Source organism: Dendrobates tinctorius, unplaced genomic scaffold (genome assembly GCF_039654945.1).
Source record: "Dendrobates tinctorius isolate UK_male_01 unplaced genomic scaffold, ASM3965494v1 ptg000002l, whole genome shotgun sequence".
Taxonomy (NCBI): domain Eukaryota; kingdom Metazoa; phylum Chordata; class Amphibia; order Anura; family Dendrobatidae; genus Dendrobates; species Dendrobates tinctorius.
The window spans coordinates 823,515-832,129 of record NW_027361670.1 but is presented as its reverse complement, the minus strand read 5'-3'; positions in this window follow the sequence as shown (position 1 = coordinate 832,129).

Sequence of the window (8,615 nt, the reverse complement as noted above, 5' to 3'; positions counted from 1 at the left end):
TGTCTGCGCGCTGATTGGCTGAATCTGTACAAGAGGCGGAGACCTCAAAGACCCCACCCACCGAGCTCTGTGACTGGACAAGCTCTGCTGCTGAAGGCGGGGTTAACAATGAACCCGCCCACATCGCAAACTATTACAGAGAACGACCCCAAATATCTCCGGAGAGAGCAAAGAGCATCGCTCCTCCCCCTGCAGAGCATCGCTCCTCCCCCTGCAGAGCATCGCTCCTCCCCCTGCAGAGCATCGCTCCTCCTCCCCCCCACAGAGCATCGCCCCTCCCCCTGCAGAGCATCGCTCCTCCCTCTGCAGAGCATCGCTCCTCCTCCCCCACAGAGCATCGCCCCTCCCCCTGCAGAGCATCGCTCCTCCTCCCCCCCACAGAGCATCGCCCCTCCCCCTGCAGAGCATCGCTCCTCCCTCTGCAGAGCATCGCTCCTCCTCCCCCACAGAGCATCGCCCCTCCCCCTGCAGAGCATCGCTCCTCCCTCTGCAGAGCATCGCTCCTCCTCCCCCTGCAGAGCATCGCTCCTCCCCCTGCAGAGCATCGCTCCTCCTCCCACCCACAGAGCATCGCCCCTCCCCCTGCAGAGCATCGCTCCTCCCTCTGCAGAGCATCGCTCCTCCTCCCCCACAGAGCATCGCTCCTCCCACACTGCAGAGCATCGCTCCTCCTCCCCCCACAGAGCATCGCTCCTCCCACACTGCAGAGCATCGCTCCTCCCCCTGCAGAGCATCGCTCCTCCCCAGGCAGAGCATCGCTCCTCCCCCTGCAGAGCATCGCTCCTCCCCCTGCAGAGCATCGCTCCTCCTCCCCCCACAGAGCATCGCTCCTCCCACACTGCAGAGCATCGCTCCTCCCCCTGCAGAGCATCGCTCCTCCCCAGGCAGAGCATCGCTCCTCCTCCCCCACAGAGTATCGCCCCTCCCCCTGCAGAGCATCGCTCCTCCCCCTGAAGAGAATCGACCCTCCCCCTGCAGAGCATCGCTCCTCCCCCTGCAGAGCATCGCTCCTCCCACACTGCAGAGCATCGCTCCTCCTCCCCCCACAGAGCATCGCTCCTCCCACACTGCAGCGCATCGCTCCTCCCACACTGCAGAGCATCGCCCCTCCCCCGGCAGAGCATCGCACCTCCCCCGGCAGAGCATCGCACCTCCCCCTGCAGAGCATCGCTCCTCCCCCTGCAGAGCATCGCCCCTCCCCCTGCAGAGCATCGCTCCTCCCCCTGCAGAGCATCGCCCCTCCCCCTGCAGAGCATCGCTCCTCCCCCTGCAGAGCATCGCTCCTCCCACACTGCAGAGCATCGCTCCTCCTCCCCCCACAGAGCATCGCTCCTCCCACACTGCAGAGCATCGCTCCTCCCACACTGCAGAGCATCGCCCCTCCCCCTTCAGAGCATCGCCCCTCCCCCTGCAGAGCATCGCACCTCCCCCTGCAGAGCATCGCTCCTCCCCCTGCAGAACATCGCTCCTCCCCCTGCAGAGCATCGCCCCTCCCCCGGCAGAGCATCGCTCCTCCCCCTGCAGAACATCGCCCCTCCCCCTGCAGAGCATCGCTCCTCTCACTGCACAGCATCGCCCCTCCCCCTGCAGAGCATCGCTCCTCTCACTGCAGAGCAGCGCCCCTCCCCCTGCAGAGCATTGCTCCTCTCACTGCATAGCAGCGCCCCTCCCCCTGCAGAGCATCGCCCCTCCCCCTGCAGAGCATCGCTCCTCTCCTGCAGAGCATCGCTCCTCCTCCTGCAGAGCATCGCTCCTCTCACTGCAGAGCATCGCCCCTCCCCCACTGCAGAGCATCGCCCCTCCCCCGGCAGAGCATCACCCCTCCCCCTGCAGAACATCGCTCCTCCCCCACTGCAGAGTATCGCTCCTCCCACACTGCAGAGCATCGCCCCTCCCCCACTGCAGAGCATCGCCCCTCCCCCTGCAGAGCATCGCCCCTCCCCCACTGCAGAGCAGCGCCCCTCCCCCTGCAGAACATCGCTCCTCCCCCACTGCAGAGTATCGCTCCTCCCACACTGCAGAGCATCGCTCCTCCCCCTGCAGAACATCGCTCCTCCCCCACTGCAGAGCATCGCCCCTCCCCCGGCAGAGCATCGCCCCTCCCCCTGCAGAGCATCGCTCCTCCCCCTGCAGAGCATCGCTCCTCCACCACTGCAGAGCATCACCCCTCCCCCTGCAAAGCATCGCTCCTCCCCCATTGCAGAGCATCGCCCCTCCCCCTGCAGAGCATCGCTCCTCCCGCTGCAGAGTATCGCTCCCCCACTGCAGAGCATCGCTCCTCCCCCTGCAGAGCATCGCTCCTCCCCCACTGCAGAGCATCGCTCCTCCCCCTGCAGAGCATCGCTCCTCCCCCACTGCAGAGCATCACCCCTCCCCTGCAGAGCATCGCCCCTCCCCCTGCAGAGCATCGCCCCTCCCCCTGTAGAGCATTGCTCCTCCCGCTGCAGAGTATCGCTCCTCCCACACTGCAGAGCATCGCTCCTCCCACTGCAGAACATCGCCCCTCCCGCTGCAGAGCATCACCCCTCCCCCTGCACAGCATCGCTCCTCCCGCTGCAGAGTATCGCTCCTCCCCCATTGCAGAGCATCGCCCCTCCCCCTGCAGAGCATCGCTAACTCCCGCTGCAGAGTATCGCTCCTCCCCCATTGCAGAGCATCGCCCCTCCCCCTGTAGAGCATTGCGCCTCCCGCTGCAGAGTATCGCTCCTCCACCATTGCAGAGCATCGCTCCTCCCCCTGCAGAGCATCGCTCCTCATGCTGCAGAGCATCGCCGCTCCCTCTACAGCGCATCGCCCCTCGCCCTGCAGAGCATCGCTTCTCCCCCACTGCAGAGCATCGCTCCTCCCCCACTGCAGAGCATCTCTCCTCCCCCCTGCACAGCATCGCTCCTCCCACTGCAGAGCATCGCCTCTCCCCCTGCAGAGCATCGCTCCTCCCCCTGCAGAGCATCGCTCCTCAGTGTCTCCTGCAGACTATCCCTCCTCAGTGCCTCCTGCAGACTCCTCGGTGCCTCGTGCAGACTATCCCTCCTCGGTGCCTCCTGCAGACTATCCCTCCTCGGTGTCTGCTGCAGACTCCTCGGTGCCTCCTGCAGACTATCCCTCCTCGGTGTCCCCTGCAGACTATCCCTCCTCGGTGTCCCCTGCAGACTATCCCTCCTCGGTGTCTCCTGCAGACTATCCCTCCTCGGTGTCTCCTGCAGACTATCCCTCCTCGGTGACCCCTGCAGACTATCCCTCCTCAGTGTCTCCTGCAGACTATCCCTCTTCAGTGTCTTCTGTATACTATCCCTCCTCAGTGTCCCCTGCAGACTATTCCTCCTCATTGTCTTCTGTAGACTATCCCTCCTCAGTGTCCCCTGCAGACTATTCCTCCTCAGTGTCCCCTGCAGACTATTCCTCCTCGGTGTCTCCTGCAGACTATCCTTCCTCAGTGTCCCCTGCAGACTATCCCTCCTCGGTGACCCCTGCAGACTATCCCTTCTCGGTGTCTCCTGCAGACTATCCCTCCTCAGTGTCCCCTGCAGACTATCCCTCCTCGGTGTCTCCTGCAGACTATCACTCCTCAGTGTCCCCTGCAGACTATCCCTCCTCGGTTTCTCCTGCAGACTATCCCTCCTCAGTGTCCCCTACAGACTATCCCTCCTCGGTGTCTCCTGCAGATTATCCTTCCTCAGTGTTCCCTGCAGACTATCCCTCCTCAGTGTCCCCTGCAGACTATCCCTCCTCGGTGTCTTCTGCAGACTATCCCTCCTCAGTGTCCCCTGCAGACTATCCCTCCTCGGTGTCTCCTGCAGATTATCCTTCCTCAGTGTTCCCTGCAGACTATCCTTCCTCAGTGTCCCCTGCAGACTATCCCTCCTCGGTGACCACTGCAGACTATCCCTCCTCAATGTCCCTTGCAGACTATCCCTCCTCGGTGTCTCCTGCAGACTATCCCTACTCGGTGTCTCCTGCAGACTATCCCTCCTCAGTGTCTCCTGCAGACTATCCCTCCTCGGTGTCTCCTGCAGATTATCCTTCCTCAGTGTTCCCTGCAGACTATCACTCCTCAGTGTCCCCTGCAGACTATCCCTCCTCGGTTTCTCCTGCAGACTATCCCTCCTCAGTGTCCCCTGCAGACTATCCCTCCTCGGTGTCTCCTGCAGATTATCCTTCCTCAGTGTTCCCTGCAGACTATCCCTCCTCAGTGTCCCCTGCAGACTATCCCTCCTCGGTGTCTCCTGCTGACTATTCCTCCTCAGTGTCCCCTGCAGACTATCCCTCCTCGGTGTCTCCTGCAGATTATCCTTCCTCAGTGTTCCCTGCACACTATCCCTCCTCAGTGTCCCCTGCAGACTATCCCTCCTCGGTGACTCCTGCAGACTATCCCTCCTCAATGTCCCCTGCAGACTATCCCTCCTCGGTGTCTCCTGCAGACTATCCCTCCTCAGTGTTTCCTGCAGACTATCCCTCCTCGGTGTCTCCTGCAGACTATCCCTCCTCGGTGTTCCCTGCAGACTATCCCTCCTCAGTGTCTCCTGCAGACTATCCCTCCTCGGTGTCTCCTGCAGACTATCCCTCCTCGGTGTCTCCTGCAGACTATCCTTCCTCAGTGTTCCCTGCAGACTGTCTCTCCTCAGTGTCTTCCTGCAGACTATCTCTCCTCGGTGTCCCCTACAGACTATCCCTCCTCAGTGTCCCCTGCAGACTATCCCTCCTCGGTGTCTCCTGCAGACTATCCCTCCTCGGTGTCTCCTGCAGACTATCCCTCCTCAGTGTCCCCTGCAGACTATCCCTCCTCGGTGTCTCTGCAGACTATTCCTCCTCAGTGTCCCCTGCAGACTATCCCTCCTCGGTGTCTCCTGCAGACTATCCCTCCTCTGTGTCCCCTGCAGACTGTCCCTCCTCGGTGTCTCCTGCAGATTATCCTTCCTCAGTGTTCCCTGCAGACTATCCCTCCTCGGTGACCCCTGCAGACTATCCCTCTTCGGTGTCTCCTGCAGACTATCCCTCCTCAGTGTCCCCTGCAGACTATCCCTCTTCAGTGTCTTCTGTATACTATCCCTCCTCAGTGACCCCTGCAGACTATCCCTCCTCATTGTCTTCTGTAGACTATCCCTCCTCAGTGTCCCCTGCAGACTATTCCTCCTCAGTGTCCCCTGCAGACTATTCCTCCTCGGTGTCTCCTGCAGACTATCCTTCCTCAGTGTCCCCTGCAGACTATCCCTCCTCGGTGACCCCTGCAGACTATCCCTCCTCGGTGTCTCCTGCAGACTATCCCTTTCAGTGTCCCCTGCAGACTATCCCTCCTCGGTGTCTCCTGCAGACTATCCCTCCTCGGTGTCTCCTGCAGACTATCCTTCCTCGGTGTTCCCTGCAGACTGTCTCTCCTCAGTGTCTTCCTGCAGACTAGCTCTCCTCGGTGTCCCCTGCAGACTATCCCTCCTCAGTGTCCCCTGCAGACTATCCCTCCTCGGTGTCTCCTGCAGACTATCCCTCCTCAGTGTCCTCTGCAGACTATCCCTCCTCAGTGTCTCCTGCAGATTATCCTTCCTCAGTGTTCCCTGCACACTATCCCTCCTCAGTGTCTCCTGCAGACTATCCCTCCTTGGTGTCTCCTGCAGACTATCCCTCCTCAGTGTCCCCTGCAGACTATTCCTCCTCAGTGTCCCCTGCAGACTATTCCTCCTCGTTGTCTCCTGCAGACTATCCCTCCTCAGTGTTCCCTGCACACTATCCCTCCTCAGTGTCTCCTGCAGACTATCCCTCCTTGGTGTCCCCTGCAGACTATCCCTCCTCAGTGTCCCCTGCAGACTATCCCTCCTCGGTGTCTCCTGCAGACTATCTCTCCTCGGTGACCCCTGCAGACTATCCCTCCTCAGTGTCCCCTGCAGACTATCCCTCCTCAGTGTTCCCTGCAGACTATCTCTCCTCGGTGTCTCCTGCAGACTATCCCTCCTCGGTGTTCCCTGCAGACTATCCCTCCTCTGCAGTGTTGGGGGCCTCTCTGTCTCTCAGTTTCCCCCATAGATGACATTAACCCTTACAGTGCCGTGTTGCGTCTCTGAATGGCTGCGGTGTGGATGACGTCGGGGTCGGGGGTCTCGGCTTTGTGTTGGCTCATCCATCACCTGATTATATTTAGCCCCCGGACAATGGTGGTCTCCAGGCCCCGCGGCCATTGTCCCCCGGACGCACAGATTTATGGGGGGCTCTTTGTGCGGCTGCATTTTATTCCCGGCACATTCCAGAGCGAACGTCACAGGTGACGCGGGGCCGCAATAATGACCTGGAGCGGACCCCCACTCACCCCTATGTACTACCACCACCGCCATCCTATGTGTTACCACCCCAATCCTCCTCCGCTGTCTCCCCGGTGATGTATGGGGGGATTAGCAGAGATTACACTGATCCTCTGACTCCATCAGCGCCAATAATGAGGCTCCGAACCCACCGGCTAGAAATAGCCGACACCCTGACAACCACCCCACCGAGGCCTGACAACCGCACACTCACCCCACCGAGGCCTGACAACCGCACACTCACCCCACCGAGGACTGACACCCACCCCACCGAGGCCTGACAACCGCACACCCACCCCACCGAGGCCTGACAACCGCACACTCACCCCACCGAGGACTGACACCCACCCCACCGAGGACTGACAACCGCACACTCACCCCACCGAGGCCTGACAACCACCCCACCGAGGCCTGACAACCGCACACTCACCCCACTGAGGACTGAAACCCACCCCACCGAGGACTGACACCCACCCCACCGAGGACTGACACCCACCCCACCGAGGCCTGACAACCACCCCACCGAGGCCTGACAACCGCACACTCACCCCACTGAGGACTGACACCCACCCCACCGAGGACTGACACCCACCCCACCGAGGCCTGACAACCGCACACTCACCCCACTGAGGACTGACACCCACCCCACCGAGGACTGACACCCACCCCACCGAGGCCTGACAAACGCACACTCACCCCACCGAGGCCTTACACCCACCCCACCGAGGACTAACAACCGCACAACCACCCCACCGAGGCCTGACAACCGCACACTCACCCCACCGAGGCCTGACAACCGCACACTCACCCCACCGAGGCCTGACAACCGCACACCCACCCCACCGAGGCCTGACAACCGCACACTCACCCCACCGAGGCCTTACACCCACCCCACCGAGGACTAACAACCACCCCACCAAGGTCTAACAACCACCCCACCGAGGCCTGACAACCGCACACTCACCCCACCGAGGCCTGACAACCGCACACTCACCCCACCGAGGCCTGACAACCGCACACCCACCCCACCGAGGCCTGACAACCGCACACCCACCCCACCGAGGCCTGACAACCGCACACTCACCCCACCGAGGCCTTACACCCACCCCTCCGAGGACTAACAACCACCCCACCAAGGTCTAACAACCACCCCACCGAGGCCTGACAACCGCACACTCACCCCACCGAGGCCTGACAACTGCACACTCACCCCACCGAGGCCAGACAACCACACACCCACCCCACCGAGGCCTGACAACCGCACACTCACCCCACCGAGGCCTGACAACCGCACACCCACCCCACCGAGGCCTGACAACTGCACACTCACCCCACCGAGGCCTGTCAACCGCACACCCACCCCACCGAGGCCTGAAAACCGCACACTCACCCCACCGAGGCCTGACAACCGCACACCCACCCCACCGAGGCCTGACAACCGCACACCCACCCCACCGAGGCCTGACAACCGCACACCCACCCCACCGAGGCCTGACAACCGCACACTCACCCCACCGAGGCCTGACAACCGCACACCCACCCCACCGAGGCCTGACAACTGCACACTCACCCCATCGAGGCCTGACAACCGCACACCCACCCCACCGAGGCCTGACAACTGCACACTCACCCCACCGAGGCCTGACAACCGCACACCCACCCCACCGAGGCCTGACAACCGCACACCCACCCCACCGAGGCCTGACAACCGCACACCCACCCCACCGAGGCCTGACAACTGCACACTCACCCCACCGAGGCCTGACAACCGCACACCCACCCCACCGAGGCCTGACAACCGCACACTCACCCCACCGAGGCCTGACAGCCGCACACTCACCCCACCGAAGCCTGACAACCGCACACTCACCCCACCGAGGACTGACACCCACCCCACCGAGGCCTGACACCCACCCCACCGAGGACTGACAACCACCCCACCGAGGCCTGACAACTGCACACTCACCCCACCGAGGCCTGACAACCGCACACCCACCCCACCGAGGCCTGACAACCGCACACCCACCCCACCGAGGCCTGACAACTGCACACTCACCCCACCGAGGCCTGACAACCGCACACCTACCCCACCGAGGCCTGACAACCGCACACCCACCCCACCGAGGCCTGACAACTGCACACCCACCCCACCGAGACCTGACAACCGCACACTCACCCCACCGAGGCCTTACACCCACCCCATCGAGGCCTACAACCGCACACTCACCCCACCGAGGCCTTACACCCACCCCACCGAGGCCTACAACCGCACACTCACCCCACCGAGGGCTGACAACTGCACACCCACCCCACCGAGACCTGACAACCGCA